Raw genomic sequence first — 20,844 nt, forward strand, 5'->3', positions numbered from 1 at the left:
TCACTCTTATTTGCACTCATCTCATCATGCATTCAGACTTCTCATGTTTTCTGTCACCCTTCAATCGATCTAGACTGCCTTGGCCCAAACCGTGCCTTGCCTGGCTAGCACTACACATTTCTGAAAGCGAAGGCTTTGCCTTCCCTCTAGAAACTGCGCAATTTTGGCCAAACACTGACCTCCAAGCTTGCAATGCTCAATTATTAGAGGCAATGTCCTGCTGGCCCTGGAAACTGCGCAATGCAATTTGTTGGTTGCATGTCACTGCTGACAAAAATTGTGCATTGTCCAGTTTCAGTCCTCAGCTGGCCATGCTAGACTATGAATTGTGTATTTCTAACAGTCAAACAGCTACCCATAGCCCAGATTCTGCCTTGCATAGTTTCGACAGCCAGTCTCCCGACCTCCCGGCCGAAATTGCGCAACCTTCACGATCAATCGCACATGTCTGTTGCAAGTTAGTCATCAAGTTTTTTTTGGTTTTCGACTGACATATTTCTTGCCATGAGTGTTGCTATGTCTCCAAGCATCACAATTTTTCATCAGCCTCCCAACAGGTATAACGACTTCCAGGAGAGCAGATTCAAAGACACCATTAAGAGTGCACCTGGGGATGCAGTCAATCAAGTGCCTATGAACTTGCCTATCCACGAAGACATCAATATGTTCTTGGACAAGGATATCAAGATGAATGTAAATGACACCACAGCGAGAAACACCATCAATAGTAGTAGAAGGAAGCATGCATGCACACGACGAATGCAAGAGGAAGGTTGTTGACATCATAGAGGCAGAACCAAGCTCCAATTTCAAAGAAGATCTACTCATGACCAAAGCATCTTTGGAGATTGAGGCTATGAGGTGACAGCACGACACAAAGATCACATGAAGGCAGAGAAAGGAACAAACAAGGAGTTTCATGTGCTAAAGCAACAACTCAAGGAAGAATAGGAGCTGCACATATGAGAGTTACCCTCACCAATCTCTTTGTTGTTGCTGAGGTTTTGGATACCCTCACCAATCTCTATTCTAGGGGTTTCAGTACCCTGTGCGCCTAATTCCTTTAGGCTCTTAACTTGCTCTCCCATTTTCTTAGGGGATTCCACACCCTGTCCTTCCAAATCAATAGGGGTTTCGATTCCCCATTCTTCTACTACCACAGGGACTTTAGTACCCTGTCCTTCGAACACCGCAGGGTTTTTAATGCCCTGATCTTCAAAAATTGCGGGGTCTTCAGTACCCTGATCTTCACAACCCGCAGGGTCTTCAATGCCCTGTCCTTCAAAAACCGCAGGGTCTTCAATGCCCTGGTCCTCGAAATCATTAAGGGTCTCCACCTCTGGTTCACTAAAATTGTCAAGAGATTCTTCATGTTGTTCTTCTTCATCCTCCTTTGCTTGGACTTCGCCAGTGTTTGGTGTCGACATTGTTCTCTTGCTCCTTAGCTTGCTGACGAATGTTGACAATAACATGTCATCTTCTACATTCTCCTCATCCTCCACAGTGTGTGCTACTGCGTCTGCAAGCACTGAGAGATTGTGAACTGTGGGGGAGACTTGGGGTGAGTCATCAATTACAATTGGGGAGCCCGACTAATTTTTTCCTTGGCCGAAAACTTTCCTCCTCACCGAGGTCCTAATTTTCCTTGTCTTTGTTGCAGGTGGAGTGTTTTCAACGACCCCTTTCTCTGCTTGCACTAGTGAGCCTTTACTTCTTCACTTGGCAGGAGACAATGTCTCTGCCTTTCTCTTTTTGCTTGCACTTGTGCTAGCAGGTTCTTCTGCATCCTTTGCTCGGAATTCCTTCAGAAATGCCTCCCATGCTATTCCCTTTTTCTCTAACTTCTTCTTGACCAGCATCGTAATGAGTCCATGGTGGCAGATTTTGGTTGCAACCTGGCTTGCACTCGCACTCTACATATTTTTCGCCATCTTTTTGAGGCTCCTAAGCAAGAAGTGAGGGAAATTAATGAGTTTCCCTGCCTCGAAATGTGACAGTAGTCGAAGGTGGTATATGAATTCCAAGGTATAGCGTCCTTCACCTGTGACAAACTTCTGTAATATAAATAGTAAATCTCACCATTTTCCAACCAAGGCAGCCTGTGGTAGTCCCTTTCTCCAATCGAGCTCAATCTTCTTATCGACCATGAACCGCTGCCAACGCTTATTTGTCAACCGCTCCTTCTTAAACCAGTGCTCACCTATAAGTGGCAGGCATGTGGCTTGCAAAATGAATTCTTCAGTGATTTTAAATTTTTAGGACCCGACCCTAACTCAACCTTCCTTGAACGTTCTTGCAAATTCTAGCACTATGCCCATGTCTAATCCATCAAATTTTTGGAGAAATGGCAGGAACCTAGTTTCTTGCAAAAGTGCAAGACTGTTCATGTACTCGACAGTTTGTTCAATATCATGTAGTGACAGTGGCTCACTCCTCACGGGTGACATTTTGAACCTCTTCCACTTCACTGACCAGACCTTCAAAAAAAATCCAGGGTAACTCCAACATTCACCAAGAATTTTGTACTGGAGATTCCTTGCCTTCTGTCTTTGTATACCTGCTTAACTGGCTATGATGGAACAATCCTTCCATTTCGGATGTAAACCGTGTCAGTGATCATCGCTATAGGTGAATCGCGATGATTGGATGTAGTGGCGGTATGGGCGGTCGTGATGCAACGGCTAGAATGATCTGATCACGGGTAGGTTAATGATGGTAGGATAGTGAGAAATAATTGCAAAGAGGGTGAGTGTAGGTTATCGGACAGAGTACCCTTCTGCAGTCATCATCATAATTCAATCAAACTTATTTTTAGCATTTATTAAAAAATATTAGATTTCAGCCTTACACACCTTGCACTTTAAAGATTTATCCCTAGATTAGTAATTAATGAAACAAATCATCAATTTAAAACATAGAGTGAGTTATCATATCAAAAATTGTACAAAAATACAGGCCCATAGATCTTTGATAAAGCATTCCAGGACTGTGTAAATTGCTCCCATGGTCAATTGTATCTCTACACCAGACCTGCTTTCCACTACGCTTGCACCAGAGAATTTTACCAAATAAAAACTAATGTAGGACATACTTCTGTAGCTAGACTTTTAAAAAAATTTCCTTGTTATACAAGAAACATTTATTCGTCATCCTTTCGTGCTTCTCCACATTCCTTCTGAATGACTGCATCAAATTATGTAATCAACTTATGAGGGAATAAAGAAGTGGGAAAGGGGTAAAAATTTCAGAATGGGAAGGAATATTACAGCAGGGATTTCAGAACGATATCATCAAGAGGGATAAACGAAATGGGATGTGGGAAAAAATTTCAAGGGAGAAGAGGGATTCTACGAATCGGGTAAGGGTGGTTTCTTGGAAGAAATAGGAAGGTAATTCATTAGAGAATTTAGAAAAGAAACTAGTGGGACATTTTGAAATGGGAAATAGAAGAAGATTTTACCTTGAAGTCTACCTGCACTGGTGCAGGAAAAATAATTGCAGCGGGAAGTAAGCGTTTACTTGGAAAAAATGTCCATGCTAGTTACCCCAAACTTGGGTAAGGGCTCGGTTTCATGAACCTGCTTCTTCTTGGTGGCAGCCGACATTTCTAAAATTCAAGTAACATTCCCTTTTTATGAAGAATTTTTATCTTCCTGCCATAATGCTAGTTTTCAGGTTGATCCTTCTGCAATCATATCAGTCAACTAATTTTCACAATTACAGTAAATTTTTTTCTTTTTATACTTTCTATTTTGTCATTTTTTTCTTTCTATTTTCCTTTGAATATTTTTTCTTTAAAATAAGGACAAGAAGGAATCAATTCTTCAACAGGTCGGTGTTATCACCTACCAACTCCTTTTCAAATGGTTGTTGGACTTGCTACATAAAATCTCCTTTAGTAAGGGGCTGAAAATATACCTTCAATCTATGCTCGTTTACTAGGAACACTAAATTCCATCCCTCAATAGTTTTGATTTCTACTACTCCATTTTCGAACACTTTGACCACCTCATAGGGTCCCATCCAGCATGTATGGAATTTTCCTTTAAAATATTTGAATCTTGAATCGTAAAGGAGCACCCAATCACCTCGTTGGAATTTCTTTTTTCTGAATGGACTTGTCATGCCACTTCTTACGTTGTTGTTTAACCAATATGTTCTGCTAAACAACATCCCTTAGGATTTAATCTAACTCATTCAATTGTAGAAGGTGTTGTTGCTATGCCTCAAAGAGATCTAGCCCCAATTGGACTGCAGTCCTGGAAGTCTTGATCTAGAATTCTATCAGCAAAAGGACTTGTTTCCCATACACCAACTCATATGGTGTGTGTCCCATGTTGTTCCACAAAGTGGTCCGATAGGCCCACAATGCTTCCAGTAATTTTTTAGCCCAATTATTTTTGTTCATACTTACCGTCTTTGTGAGGATAAACTCAATCACCTTATATGTGGATTCCACCTGGCCATTTGCTTGTGGGTGATATGGTGTGGATTTCCTGTGCTAGATTTTTCACTGCTCCATTACAGCATGTACCAGATTAGAAATAAACTGTGATCCATTGTCAGAAACAATTTCTCTAGGTACACCAAATCTAGTAAAGATTTCAATAAAATTAAAATCAACAACAAAACTTTCAGTAGCAAAAGAAACAGCTTTAGCTTCTACCCATTTTGTAACAAAATCTGTACAAACCAAGATATGCTTTTTATTTGATGATGAAGGATTTATTGGTCCTACGAAATCAATAGCCCATTTTTCAAAAGGCTTAATCATAACTTGGGGACATAAAGGCATCTTATTGGTTTGGTTAGGCTGGCCAATTCGTTGACAGCTATCACACTGCTTGACGTATTGTTCGACATCCTTAAACAAGGAAGGCCAAAAATAGCCAGCTCGTAACACTTAGTATGTAGTTCGCCTATCAGGGAAGTGACCACCACATGGTTCATCAGGGGAAGATTTTTAAGATATCAAACACCTCTTCCTCTCTTACCCATCTACGGATAATGAGATCTTCTCCAGTGTAAAAGAGGTCTCCTTGGATCCAGGAATATGCAACACTTTTCTGAATGATATTCCGCTTTTCATGAGCGGATAAGTGGGGTGGTAATTTTCCAATGACTAAATAGTTAGCTATATCAACAAACCATGGAGACTTTGTTGACACAGAAAAAAGATGTTCGTCAAGAAAATCATCATCAACAAGAGTTTCTTCACTAGGATTATTTAATCTTGAAAGATAATCTGCTACTACATTCGATTTCCCTACTCTATCAACAATAGTAATATTAAATTGCTATAATAATAGAAATCACCTAGTCACTCTACCACTAGTTAATGCTTTATTCATCAAATATCTTATAGCGGAATGATTAGTATGTACAAAAACTTCATATCATGTATTATAATGTCTGAATTTATTAATAGAAAAAAATTACAGCTAAAAAATCTTTCTCAATAATAGTATAATAGAGTTCAGTGGGTGACAAGTTTTTACTAATGAAATAAATAGCATAAGATTGGTATTGTTATCTGGAAATCTAGTGTCTATGCAGAGCTGGTAGTCCCACTAAGACGGGTAGCTATCTTAGAAACAAACAGATTAAAGTTACTTTTGTTTTCCTTTACAAGAAGTAGATAGGAGAGGATCAAAGAATACCAACCTCGATCTTTCACTCGGTTCTTTGCTTGTTCCTTCTCCTCACCGACAGGCCTTTACCACTTCTCCCTTGACCACTTCGCTTCAAAGAGTACCTGTAAAGTCAAAGCAGCATAATACCTTCAAAGTGCAGAGATCTACAATCATAAACAATATAGGACCATATATATATTGACCACACAAATGCATATACTATCAAACATACAAGAATGTGCAGGAAAACTTGAATAGCTTTATTAATATGAAGATTAGAAGGGAGTATTACAACCCATTGATCTGACCCAACGTCATCCTCCCAGCATGAAAGCCCTTCTTCACCTCATGAAAAGCTTAGATCACCCAACACTATGATATTCCACCAGGAAACCAACAGAACTTCCTTACAAGATACAAAATTCCAGCCTCTGGATCTCTGGGATGTGGGATCCATATATAGATAATTGCAGGGAGGTGAGTCAGCTTCTGGGATTTTTATTAGTTTCTTCTCTCTAACAGTTCTTGATTCCACTTCGAGATTGATGATCTCTTACTCATCCCTGGGTGAATTTAGAGAGGCAAGTGTCACAGGAGAAGTTTCTGGAAGATTCCATGATCATCCACCTCACAAACTGTCTCTGCCATTTGTCCATTCTCGCCCATCGTAACTTACAGAAGGGCTTTCTAGTATGCATTGCACCTTTTACACTAGGCAGGTGAGATGCATCACACCCTTAGTACTGAGAAACCTATATGGTCCAGTTTTGACCAGTTCTGAGCAGTTTTCTATGGATAACTTCTGGGAGATGATGTAATCAGCTGACCTTGTTCCTTTAGGGCATGAAACAAAAACTTTAGGGACTCGAAAGCCCTTTGTTTATGGACATATATGATTGGGGTTGCAGTGCCCAAAAATGTCTATAACAGTTGCCCCCTAAAGCATGAGGTCGTTAATATTTTGATGTCGGGTGAAATGCTTTATCATGAGGATCCGAGGTTTTTCGAACTATAAGGTGACCTGTAATAAGATACAATACAATACATTATCTCCATAACATTTTGATGATCTATCTGAGGTGGGCATTCCCATGCTCAGCTTTATAAATTCATTTTCATGTACATAGGACAGACAACCATCTGTATGGCAGACTGATGATTCTGATAGAGCCATCATCCTTTGATTCGGATGATCATCTGTGCAGCAATGATGTACATTTGATGTCTTTATTTTCTTGAATATATCGCATCCCGGATGGATGAAACTAGATCCAGGGTCTTCAAACTCATCCAATCTTCACCCGAAGTACAAGTCGATCCATGTGAAAAATGTCCTGGAGTCGAACATGGAAAGACATCGCCTGATTACCAGCCAATGATGTAAGATATTAACAGGTGCGAGAGGAATCACTGATAATGATGATGACCCTCAAGGTACGATAGTACAATTCGCATGGTGTGAAAATGGGGCTTGGCGTCGAACACCACGCAAAATCTCTCGGTCGAAGGTCATTGATGTAAACCTGTCACCGAAAGTGAGAAACTTGCCATTGAGGCATGCAAGCTTCAAAGTACTAAAAGGGTTGTTCCTAGGTCGACTTCTTGGATAATGAGTTGATGTCGACAAGAAGTGACCCATTGTAGGAGGGCCTTAATGAATCCCACATCTATGATACGGAACGGAGCAAATGACTTTTGGAGGTGAAAACGATCTGATGATACAGGGTTCAGGGTGGTGGTCATGAAAGAATGAAGCGTAAAGGTATTGCAATGGATGAGACACAAGATGGGTTGGTGAATTCTCTGATCAACTTCTCTTGAACATATCAGCGACGCTGAAATGGATTGGTAGAGTTAACCCCAAAGATGGATGGTACGGTAGACCAATGGTAATATGACCAGTGAGAGGAATAACCCAACCCGACTCAAACATGGAGTGAAAGTGTCATGTTCAAGATCGACTTTGCTACCAATCAAGTTTCTTCAAGTTTTCTTCCCAATTTTTCCCTAGTCATTGCTGACCAGTACCTATTTATTTTTATCAAGCTTGAGGAGGATAACATATGCGTGTTCTATAAGTTTCCCTTTGGGCAAACCCGTCGCTATGTTTTAATGAGCCTAGCGACAGTGAAACTTGTTCTTGTCTATATGGACAAGTTCGTCGCTATTGGTTTTAACAAGTTTAACAACAAAGATAACTCAATCCTTTTCAATTTTAGAGAATCTGAAAGGGACGTAAAGGAAACTCCAATAATCCTTTTTCGTCATATAATCCCTTAAGTCTGAAAAAGTATAAAATAATACGAAAGGGATGAATTTTCGATAGTTTTAACGAGCCGAACAAGACAAGCGCTCGATCTTTTTGTGTAATAATCCCTCAGGTCCAAAAAGATTAAAATCTAGAGGAGGGATAGCACTCCCGGTAGCTTTAACAAGCTGGAGAGGCCAACTGCTCGGCAATCTTTTCATATTTTATGAGTTAGACGAAAAGAGCTTAAAGGAGACTCGTTTTTTGAGGAACGAGTGATAATTTCAGGTAGCAGCTGATTCCAGGTAAGGTTTGGAATTTCCAATCACGGCAGTGTCACAAGGATGGCTAACAGAATCACTCATTGCAGCGGTCCCTCAAAATGGTAAACAATCAAATGGATGCGTATGATCGGCAAAAACAGAGTGGAGGTGATGATGAGACACGACCAAGGCTCAAAAGCTGATGATAATGCATTCACAATGGTTATTTACCGAAGATGGGTTCATTTTTTAATGAGCATAAACTCTGGGGGGAACATTTGCTCATTGCTTAGGTGTAATTTTTAACGAGCTTGAACTTCACATAAAGACTGCTCGTGATAATGGTCATCGATTATTTGATTTCACCGCTAACACTTTGTTCTTTCGACGGTCATACTGCCTGTTCAATTGCTTCATCAAACCAATTAGACATGAACAATACATTCTTGAAAAATGAGTTAAAACACTAATACCTTACTCAAATTACGTGAAAATTAATTTAAAAGTGGTTTTTACCCCTCATTTTATCATTTCAATTGAACTTTGGTTTGTTGGAGCTTCAGAGGTGCCTTCCCCCCTTGATTTTCACAAGCTGATTCCAGGAGATTCTATGGACGATTCTCAGCGCCGTCTGGACCAGGTAAGAGCTAAACCTGAGATCTTCAGTTGCATTCCTTCCTTTTTGAATTCTGAGCATGTTTCCCTGTTTTTCTAAGCCCCTGGGGTTTGAAAAATTCACCCTGGCTCCATCGCACCCTTCCTATATCGAAAGGTGCGATGCATACTGGCCTGGCCATTGGCTAGTCAGTATGCATCTCACCCAGTACATTGCTGGGGTGCGATGGGCGCAAGAAAGGAAACTTTTGCACTGTTTTCTCATGGAATTTTTGCCTTTTTTTTGCCAAATCAGGACCCTGACTCTTCTCTTGTTTGTTTTGCAGAGATTCATCAGAGCAAAATGGTTGTTACATGGCAAGAACACAAGCATGAAGAAGAGGACATGGTTGCTTTACATGATCCGGGTACGGTAACTGCACTGCGGAACTGTGGCCTGCTCAAGTTTTTCCGCATCTCTAGCATGAGGCAACAAATCAACTTGTTGCAATATTTCCTCGATGCATGGGATCCTACCAACCAGGTGTTCCAGATCAGAGGCAAATCCATCCCCTTGACTGTCGTGGACATCTATTTTCTGACCGGTTTATCGAGGCGTGGTGCCCCTCTCTCATTATCAGGTTCCGTTCGTGGGGATGTATCCGTGCGAGATTACATTCGCCGGTACTGCAGAGAGGGATCTCAGCCGAGTAGGGATGGCAAGATCAACATCTGAGATGTCACTGACCGGTCCTTCAGGACCATTCTGTTCACTTTTGCTAGACTGGCTGGTAGTGCGGCTCTTCACGTGGCTAACGGGTCTTATATGAAGTACGCTTTGGAATGCCTCGAACCAAAGGTGTTCAACTGGTGTGACGCAATACTCCTTGTGATGAAAGAACAACTAACCAAGGTAAAAAGAAGAAGATCCAAGAATTTCAGCTATGGTTCTATTTTGACCGCTTTCGCCTTGGAAAAGATCCCACTGATGTAGCTGCAGTACATTTCACTTGGTTTACCTCCACCAACTGAGCCACGGATGCAGAGATGGGTGGACCTCATGGCCCGACATGCTGGTCAGTCCCAGGTGTCTTTCTCTGATACCTTCTTCGAGTGGCTTAACCGTCAGGAGATGGTTTATGCCGAGTGTCCATATGCTGGTATGGATTTCCGAGGTGACCCGAATTTGGTGCTGCCAGCTGATGAGCAGTGGGGTGCTATAGGTAAATTCTCTGACCATATCTCTGTTTATCATTTTTTATAATGTTCTCGTGCTTTCTTCTATCAAGACTAATAAAAAATCATGTGCTCATGCAGATATTGGACCAGTTCGGCCAGCAGTACGTCTGAGAGCACTAGCTGTCGTTCCAGCAGGAGAGGCTGTGTGGAGGGCTATCCTTCGCAACCTTGATGTGGTCGAGACTCTTTCAACATTGAAAAATTAGGTCGAGGATCTCACACTTGGTATTCTAGACGTGAGTACCGACAAGCTGCCTCTGAGGTTGCAGCGACATACTAATGGCGTGCCGAGTCGATGGACTAGGCTTTTACGCATGATTGCACAGGCAGTGACTTGTTATCACCAGCATCATTAGACTAGGGTGCCCCCCTAGCATTTTGAGTTTTGGGTCATTTGACCAATTTTGTCTTGGTTACAGAACATTATGGATAAACCATAAACATTTATATATATTTTTTTGATTTTCGGAGCTTTATTTTGGTTAAGTTACATGATCTTGATGCAAATATTGATGAAATGCTTCTTTTATAAATGTTGCAAATTTCTATCTAACACATAATTTGCCAATGAGTCTGTTAATGTGTTTAAGTTTCTGGAAATATGCTGATATTGAATAGAATCAAACTACCTTTCCAAAATCTTGACCCTTAGGAACATGCGATAGATAGTTGGATTCCATACGGAGTAGATACCGGTGAGTTGTAGAATGACGAGTTGTGAGTCTAGCCTGAAGATAAGTGGGCGTATGCCATGTGTGATGGCATCAGAGAGGAGTTCTATCAACGCGTTGTATTCAGTAATTTTGTTCGTTGACCAACCAATACATACCCCTCTGAAACTCACTAACTCACCGCTTGGATCGAAGATGGCCTAGGCCGCCGAAGATAGGTTCTGCGAACTACGACTCGCTCCGTCGGCATATCCAACAAATGATTCCAATAGGTTCGACATCTGCAACAAATGCAAAAGCGGATCACTTAACCAAAACAATTACCCTTAGCGAAAACAAAAATGTAACAAAAGCATAGGGGTTACTATCTTGAGTCAAGCATAGTAACACTTAAGGTACAACCCATTGCGGGGTTGCGCCAGTGGAATCCCATCATAATCCAGTAACTCATAGGCTCCTTTTTCTAATACACGCTTAACAATATAGGGGCCCATCCATAAAGACTTGAACTTACCTGCTCCCAATTTATCGAACTCCTGGTTGTAAAGTAAGACCAGGTCTCCTTCTGAGAAGAGACGGGGTTTGACATTCTTGTCGAACTGCGCCTTGACTCATTTCTTATGGGCTTCATTATCCAAAGTGAAATCATGAGAGGTTTCATCCAATTGGATTAGTTCCAAGAAATGAGCCTCCTCTTTTGAAGTTCTGGGGAGAAGGTCGACCACAAGTTTGAGGGACGAGATTTCGCACTGAACCGGCAGGGTTGCTTCCAGGCCATACACCAGTTGAAAGGGTGTAAACTCAGTCGCATTCCTCACCGATGTCCGGTATGCCCACAAGGCCTAGTACAAGATCAGGTGCCAACTCCTTTTATGGACTCCAATCATCCTTTGTAGCATCTGCTTCTGGACCTTGTTGATTGCCTCAACTTGTCCATTAGCTTGCGGATAATTCGGAGTAGAGCTGTCATGGGACAACCCTAATTTGGCAGCCAACTCAACCATCATGTGATTGCAAAAATGTGATCCATGATCTGTGACTATGGTCTGTGGAACGCCGAATCTAGAGACTACATGATTGAAGAAGAAGAGGGCAGTCGTTTCGCCGATATTGTTTAATGTAGGCATCGCCTCGGTCCATTTGGTAAAATAGTCTACTGCGACTATTATATACCCATGCCCCCCATCTGAGGTGCGGTTACATGTCATGAAATCTATGCTCCATTTGGTGAATGGCCCAACAACAACTACTGGTTGCAGAGGTGCGGGTGGTATTCTTGTTTTGCGATCGAATATTTGATAGGCATGGCAACTTTTGACTATGGTTATGCAATCTTTGAACATTGTTGGCTAGAAGTATACTGCTCGTAAAATCTTTTGTGCCGTAGCGTAACCAGATTGATGCCCCCCACACGCGCCTGAATGGCAATCATTCAGGACTTTTTCGGCCTCCTCGTGGGTGAGGCACCTTCGCAGAACTGTATTTACACCACGACAGTAAAGCGTATCACCGACAATCATGTAGTCTTTTTCTTGGTATCGAATGCGTCATTGTTCCGAGCACGAGGTATTAGACCTATATGTTTGGGTTTGGAGATAGATTCTTATGTCTCCATACCACAGATTGCTTGAAGATATCAAAAACAAAGATTCGTCCACGATTGCTTCTTCTGATGTTGCATCGTTGGACGATGATGGGAGATCGCATAGTAACTCTGCGAAAACCAGGGCTTTCTTCGATTTGGATTTTATGAATTCTAGATCAAACTCTTGTAAATTTGCTATCCATTTTGAATATTTGCCCCCCAGCAACTGTCGTGACAATATATAAGTCATGGGGTTGCAATCTGACAAAATGGTAGTTCTTCGAAAGAGGACATAGTGTCGAAATCATTGTATCGCTTGAATAGCTGCGAGAGCTAGCTTTTCAAAGTAGGAGTACTTTCTTTTCGTATCATTTAAGTTTCTACTCAAATAATATATAGGATGTTCAATTCCATTGTCTTCCTGAACTAAAACCATTGCGATGGTCATATCCGCTGCAGCCAGATACAAGTTAAAGTCTTTTTGATAATCAGGAACATACATTAATGATGATTTTATTAGGGATTCCTTTAAAGCATCAAAGGAAGCTTGCGCGACCTGATCCCAAATGAAGGCTACTTCTTTTCTCAATAGACGAGTATAACCTTTAGCAAGTTCGATGTAATTTGGAATGAACCTCCTTAGAAAGTTTTCCTTCCCTTGGAGTTTCTGAATCTAAAGCAAATTTGAAGGTGGAGGCAAATCAATGATTGCCTAAACCTTACATGGGTCGAGACGAATCCCATCCTTTAAGACCACAAAGCCAAGTAAACGACTAGAACTGACACAAAACACACATTTGTGTGGATTGAGACATATCTTGTAGTGTCGACAACGTAGAAATATCGCTCTCAAATGTTGCGGATGATCCATCCGTTTTCGCGAATGAGCCAGAAGATCGTCGAGATATGGTTGAACGATGTCCTTTATGTCATGGAAGGCATAAGTCATTGCCCTCTAAAATTTTTCCCCTGCATTCTTTAAACCAAAGGGTAGCTTGCAATATGCGAATGTGCCCCATGGAAAAATAAATGCAGTCTTTGACTGGTCCTGTGGGCAGATGTTAATTTTATTATACCCGAAAAATCCATCCATAAATGAAAAGATTTCACATCCGACGCATTCATCAATTATCTGGTCAATGAAGGGTGTAGGGTAGTTGTCTTTCGGAAAAGCTTGATTTACATCCCTATAATCGATGCACACTCTAATCATTCCTTGTTTTTTCATTACAGGAACAATATTTGATACCCAATCGGTTAGAGGAACCGGGTAAATAAAACCAGCATGGAGAAGTTTTTCAACTTCTGCCTTGATGGCAGCAGCTTTCTTGGGGTGCACCTGCCGTAGCCGTTGTCGTACCAGTTTGACATCTAGATACATCTTAATTTTGTGTTCAACTATGCTCGATTCAATGCATGGAATTTCATCATACGACCAAGCAAAGACATCTCTAAACTCGCGAAAAAGAGTGTAATATATTTCCAGTTCTGAAGAAGAACAAGATTTGCCAACATGAATATTCTCTACAACATCTGTTTTGGTCGAGATATTTATGGCGATAGTCTCTTCAATATTGGACAAGTTTCGTTCGGAATCCACCGTGTTTACAGTATTTGATAGAAAATCAAAAATTGAGGGATGATGAAGGTCACTAGGACTATCTTCCTTGTAATCTAGAAGATGGGAACGATGGTGGTAATCTTCCCATGGTGCCCCGTCAATCATCATTGACTGAACAATTCCTTCGTATGCAGAATATGCTTGCGACGAAGGATCTGAAGGGGTGCCATATTTCTTAGACCTATCTATCCAAACACTTGATGAGCATTGATTTGGGTTTGCCTCCCATGCCGAAAAAATTGATTGCTACAATATTTCTTTTGGGATTGGAGGCAATACCTGCAGATGATCCATGCTAATATTCCGACATCTTTTGAATAGAAGATATCATATTGCAGGTTCCCACCGTTTCCACTTCCGCCAGATTGATTGGAGGCGGTAGGGAAAAAGTCCCCATTAATATAGGGTCTTTTAGTAGGCCTACTCCGATATTTTGAAGCAATTGAGGGCTTCCATGGATCATCGGAATGCTTCCCGTAACTTGTGAACTGTTGAGGAGAAATGTTTGTTGGTCGACGATTGTAATACTTCCTTGGAAGGGAAATGCAATCTTCCTGAAGTAGGTCAATGCAACGGCAGCCATAGCATATATCCAGGGCCTTCCCAGTAGGATGTTGTAATCGAGGTTTCCGTCGATCACTTCAACATAAATTTCTACCGTTCTTCCCCTTAGTTCGACTTGCAAGTTACTTAAAATCCCATATGGGGTGTATGTTTGTCCATCAAATTATTTTAATGTCATCGAAGATTGTGACAAGGGTGGAGATCCTAAGGTTTTCCAAAAACTCATCGACATAATACATGTAGATGCCCCCTCTTAAATAATTGTTCGATGAACAATTTTGTTGAGGGATTTCACTTGAACAAGGAAAGCCATTTGAGCTAGAAATTTAGGGTCATATCCTTTATGATTAAAGGCCACAAGATTGGAATCCATTGGGTCAATCCCACCTATTGCTGATAATAAAGCCTGCTTTTGGGAGGGGCAATTTTGCAGTACCTCAAGTGTCGACATAGCGGACGGCGATTGGGCCAGATCCTCCACTATATTATAATGTTGTGCTGCTCTGGCACGAGGATTAAATGTTGATTTGTGTACTACTCCTTTCGGCGGCTTTATCGTTACTTCAGGAATGGTGGGTGGCACAACTTCGATCGAAGTCGTTGTCGAATTACTAGGTTGATCATTAGCCTTGTTGTCCGATAGTTGTGGATTCTCGTAATCTTTATTCCTTGTCGATATCAAAGCATCATTTTGCTGCTTCAAAACAGAAAACATTAGCACTTGGGACGGGGAAGCATTGTCAGTAGCAACTAGATTTGTTCCTGGATTTGGAAACGGATCAGTCAATACCGCCGAGGTTTTTGAATTCTTAAAGAATTTTCTAAGCTCAGCTTTATGTGGACAATCTTTCGTCCAATGATCCTCATCACATATGAAGCATGGATGACTTGGTTTCCTATCTCCAGAAGGGTTTCAGAAGATTTTTCAAGAGACGAATCCTCCTGTTTTTTCTTCTTCCCCCTAGTTGCTTTGGTTCTTTGCCTTTGTCAGTCGACACGACATTTACCTCTGAGGCGATAAGTTCCTCATTAGCATTTTGATTTGAAACCATTGGAGCAGAGAACTTTAAGATACGCGGAAATTTATATATATAAATATTTTATTAAAGAGATGAATTACAGATGATGCTATTACAATTGTGGGTGCCCGGCTTATATATCGCCATGGACACCCTTTGGGGAAAGGGCATGATCTTATGATCGTGCCCTTTCATCTAATTTAACTGAAAATTAAATAATAACCTAATATAACTAATTTTTACATAACATTGCCTTCCTCTTGAAAGAATGATTTGTCCTCAAACCATACGTAACGACGGATGTTGTTGACAAAATGATTCATTCTCCAAAGAAGCTTCTTCTTCGGGCAAGTCCTTCCACTTGATCAGATATTCCTTGATAGTACGATATCGAAGCTTTCTTTCTCTAGTATACAAAATACCTTCTGGTTCTAAAATGACTCTTCCCTCATCATCAAGGGATGGAAGTGTTGTTTGTGCTGTTTTATTGTTACCTAGTGCCCTTTTAAGGCAAGATACATGGAAGACATTGTGAACATGACTTGTCTCTAGAAGGCTTAAACCATACGCAACTTGGCTAATCTTTTTGTTAATCTGATAAGGTACACAAAACTTTGGTGCCAATTTGTCTTTCCCTTTCTGTTTTAAAGATAATTGTTTGTATGGTTGGAGCTTAACAAATACCCATTCTCCCACTTCAAACTCTCTTTTCGTTCTGTTACGGTCCGCTTGTTGCTTCATACGATTCCTTGCATTATTCAGGTTTTATTTTAATATTTGGACGATTTTCTGGGTTTCTTCTAGTTGATCCTTAACAGCGGGTAGATTTGTCTGGACAATAGCTAGATCCTTCCATTTTGGGGGTTCATACCCATAGAGAGCTTGAAATGGCGTCATTTTTGCTGATGTATGATAAGTGGAATTATACCACCACTTAGCAAGATGTGGCCATTGAGCCCATTTATTTTGTTTTTCTGTAGCATAGCAATGTAGGTAGGCCTCCAAACATTTATTGAAAACCTCTGTTTGGCCATCTGCTTGAGGGTGATAAGCGGAACTCATATTTAGGTAAGTTCCTATATGGCTGAATAATGCCTTCCAAAAATTACCTTTGAACTTGGCATCTCTATCACCCACAATGACTTTCGGAAAACCGTGTAACTTGTATATATTTTTGCAAAATATTTCAGCGATTTCTGAGTAGGACTTCTTTGTTGCCATAAAGTGAGCATATTTGGTGAGTCTGTCGACTACTATGAAAATCTTGTCCTTGCCTTCAGATACTGGTAATCCTTCAATAAAGTCCATCGAGATTTCCTCCCATTTCTGATTTGGAATGTTTAAGGGGTGAAGTAATCCTGGTGTCGTAATATTTTCGCTTTTATTCCTTTGACATGTGTCACATTCTGCTACATACTTCTGAATATCACGATTCATTCCCTTCCAAAAGAAGGATTGACGTGCATTGTAGTAAGTCTTAAAGAATCCTACATGTCCAGCTGACGGTGAGTCATGTAATTCCTTGAGTATTTTAAACTTAAAATTGGAATTTGTATTTAGATAAATTTGTCCCTTATACCATAGGATATCATTCCTCCACTCAAATTTTGAGTTGTTAGGAAGGTTATTGATTATTGTCGTTATTTCTAGATCCTTGGCATACTCACTTCAAATTTCGTTAAGCCACTCAGGGACAACAACCGAAATTTCAAGTAGTGTTGGTTCTTCATCTTTCCTGGATAAGGCATCTACTACTACATTGTCTTTACCTCTTTTATGTAGTATTTCCAAGTCAAAAGCGGCAATTTTTCCGATCCATTTTTGTTGTTATTCGGAAAGTTTTTTTGTTGAAGTAGATTATGGAGACTGTTATGGTCTGTTCGAATAGAAAACTTACTTCCCAAAAGATATTGCCTCCACTTAGCTAGAGCGTGCATGATAGCAAGCATTTCCTTGTTGTATGTGGATTTGAGGTGTCCTCTTTTGTTGAGCTTCCTACTTTCAAAAGCTATTGGCTGTCCTTGTTGCATTAATACTTCACCTATACCGAATCCAGAAGCATCACACTCAACAATAAATGGTTTAGAAATAACCTAATCTAACTAATTTTTACATAACAACCGTACGAGCCTTCTTTGATGTAGCTTTTACGGTTTTCGTGCTAGTCGCACCTATCATGCCATCACCGGCATGAGAGTCTTTGCTTGATTTAGGAGGGGGAGGAATGGAGAATTATGGTCTAGGAGCATCAGGGATTTTATCGTAGAGCATGCCAGACTGAGTATATATCAAGTCTAGATATTGCGCATGAGCAATGACTTGCTCTTCAGTGACGACTCCTCCCTTTGCCACATCTTCCGTAATAGAAGGTAACAATGACTTAATAAACCATTTAGCTAGCAGCTGATCAGGAACATATGTTTTTACCATTCTATGATGATGTCGCCACTCATGATTATGATCAGATATGTGAGTGGTCGTTGTTTGTTTGAAATTGGTAAGAAGCTCTGTTCCCGTTTCGTACCTTATGGGTAACTGGAAATGGGTTAAAAAGGTTGTGGCTAGGGTGTTGAAGTTATCGAATGAAGCTCTAGGCAATTCGATATACCATTTTGCTATCGAACCAGTTAACATTTGTTGAAAAAGGCGAAGCCTAATCGAATCATCATTTAGAGTGTTATATGAACACCACAGATGAAAGGTCATCACATGATTCGATGGGTCTTCACCCGGATTTCCATTAAATTTAGGAATGTTTGGCGGAAGTTTATGTGGAATCGCTGGCCACCAAGGGGCGTAAGCAATTGGATCGTTTTTCAGTCGATTTAGATCTGGTAACTCTAAAGTTGCCACGAAGGGCAACTATTGATTCAGGTTTGGCAAAGCATACCCAGGATAAGATGGGATTGCCTGAGCAGTGGGTCTTTGCATACCAGCATAGTGCATTTGATGCTGATAACTTTGGTAAGGTTGATGGGCATAACCATTATGAAATGGTTGATGTTGACCGTTTTGAATATACGACTACCTATTACTTTCAAAGATTTGGTACTCAGATCCTTGGTAAACTTGTTGGAATTGCGGTTGTCGATATTGCACCAACTATGGTTGTGAAACCATTTGTTGTTGTCCAATACTGGCTCTTTGACCAAGATGAGAGGTGATGGTACCTGTTTGAGCCTGGGTCACTCCAGTTAAGGAGACACTACTAGACGATTGTGGTGGCGTTGTAGAGACAAGAGGCTATTGCATTACAACCTGAGAAGCTTGAGGTTGGGATACAATAGGCAACGCTTGTACTTGCGACACAGTCACAATAGCCGGTGTAGTGGGGATATTTGACACAGGTAGACTTTGTTGCATTGAGTATACAACTCTTGGTTGTTGAGGCAGTATCGGCACCCAACCGCTAGATGTAATTCCACCATAACCTGAATTCTGTTGTGAACTCTTGTATGTTTGTTCTCCCGGAGGAGACAATGAAAGGGTATATTGCCCCTCATACAGCGGTAATACAGTACTCAAAGGAATGATTTGCCTTTGAGGACCGGACTGCCCAAATTGACACTACGAAGAATCAATTTGCTGAGACTCAACATAAGAGATTCCAGATATTATTCTGGACGAACAAACGGGAACAGACCATATTGTCGAAACAGCCCCTGGATGGATTCCACCTAGTGATTGAGAGCTAGTTGGGACAGACAGTACGCCGATGAACATTGTTGGAGTGACAGTAGGAAGTTCTCCCGCTGCTGTGTCAGATGACACAGTCCTAGATGTCAATGGTTGTTCAGAAATATCTAGTCTATCCAAAATATTTCCTAGCGATTCTACAAGAACTTCTGATGACGGGAGACTAATTTCTAACGAAGAAGGATATAGGGTGATCCCAACTCCAAAATGCGATGGAGTACTAGATGGAGGATCCTCCACAATCTCTTCTATAGCAATCAATCTAGGTGGAAGAGGTAGACCGTCAGGTCCGTAAAATATTTCTGGTGCCGAAGAAGGTATAGATTCTACAGCAACAGATGTCTGGGGAATAACACCTTCCGAATCAGCTATAGATGGGGCCGGTTCAAAAATATAAGTGTTTACCATCACACTAGGATCAGTTCTACTATCCTCTTGTGGCTACGGAACTTCTTTTGTAGAAGCAGGTATACCAGAAATGTTTGGAGTAATTAGAGTCTCTAAGGCTGTCGGAACACTTGTTCCAACCAAACCAGGGGACTTTGATCCGGTTAAACGAGTTCGCTTTGTCCGGAATAGTTTTGTTTCCGGAGACAAAGACAGTTGACTCGTAAGTCTCTACGAACGAAGGGGTTTAGATTGAATTTCCTCCACGATTGCAAATTACTTGATCAACTAAAAATAAAGGGGAAAATGATTTCGAATTAAATGAATTTTAGACACTTTGACACAACTTGCTTTTTCAATTTTTAAGAGTCGAGAAAAAACAAAATATGACTCTAGTCGCCTTCAATTTTTAATGAGCCTGAAGTGACAAGTGCTCAGATGGACTTTTTCCTTTAAGGAGTCTGAAAAGGAATGAAAGAGACTACTCTGGAAATCTAGACAGAGGGATTACCAAACCAATCTGAAAACTACAGAATAATTTTTACGATACGGCAGTCAATCTTCCCGAATGCTATGTTCAGTGCATTGTGATTAATAGGGCGACAGACACAACTTCCTATGGATAAATGATATAGCCTATTGTGGTCTCCCAATATATACTCGACGGTACGTGGGAGCATAAGTCCGTACTAGCACTTGTCATCTCAAAGAGGAGGAATCACCCAACCAACAATGAAAGCGATAGTTACCAGGCTTTACGACATCGGAATACATCTCTAGCCTAGACTTCTAAATGTTGTGCGCTAGGTTCCAAAGCATTTTTATGTTCATTGAATTTATTTTATAGTTTATCTTTCTTAAGAAATTTTCCTTTCGGGTTCACCGCGTGATGTAGATATATAATTCCTAAAATGCAATCTAAGATGATAAACAATCATTTGATCTTCTTCTTGCAATGAAAATCCTAGCTACTAAAGAAAGAGAGATGATATTCTTTCACTGTCCTAAATTAAACCAACAAGCAGTTCTAAATGCAAATGCACATGCATGTATTTGTTTTCAACCTTCTTAATGTGTGAATGACAAGAAGAATGCTAAGTACAAATCTGAATTATCTTTTCAAAGCGACAGTACTAACAAATTTCTCTTCAAAAACGAAAGAAAGATAATGACGAAACTTTGCGACTTTGAATTGAAAACTGCTTTCGACACTTGAAAAAATACTAATTCAAATCAAATACAAGAGTAACCGTATAATCGACCATCAAGAATGATAGGATTCTTTTCTTTGACTGAAAATGACACTTGCGACACTTCCAAATCA

The sequence above is a fragment of the Pinus tabuliformis genome, chromosome 3_2 (genome assembly GCF_031772625.1).
Source record: "Pinus tabuliformis cultivar Carrire ecotype Pingquan chromosome 3_2, CPIR1, whole genome shotgun sequence".
Taxonomy (NCBI): Eukaryota; Viridiplantae; Streptophyta; class Pinopsida; order Pinales; family Pinaceae; genus Pinus; species Pinus tabuliformis.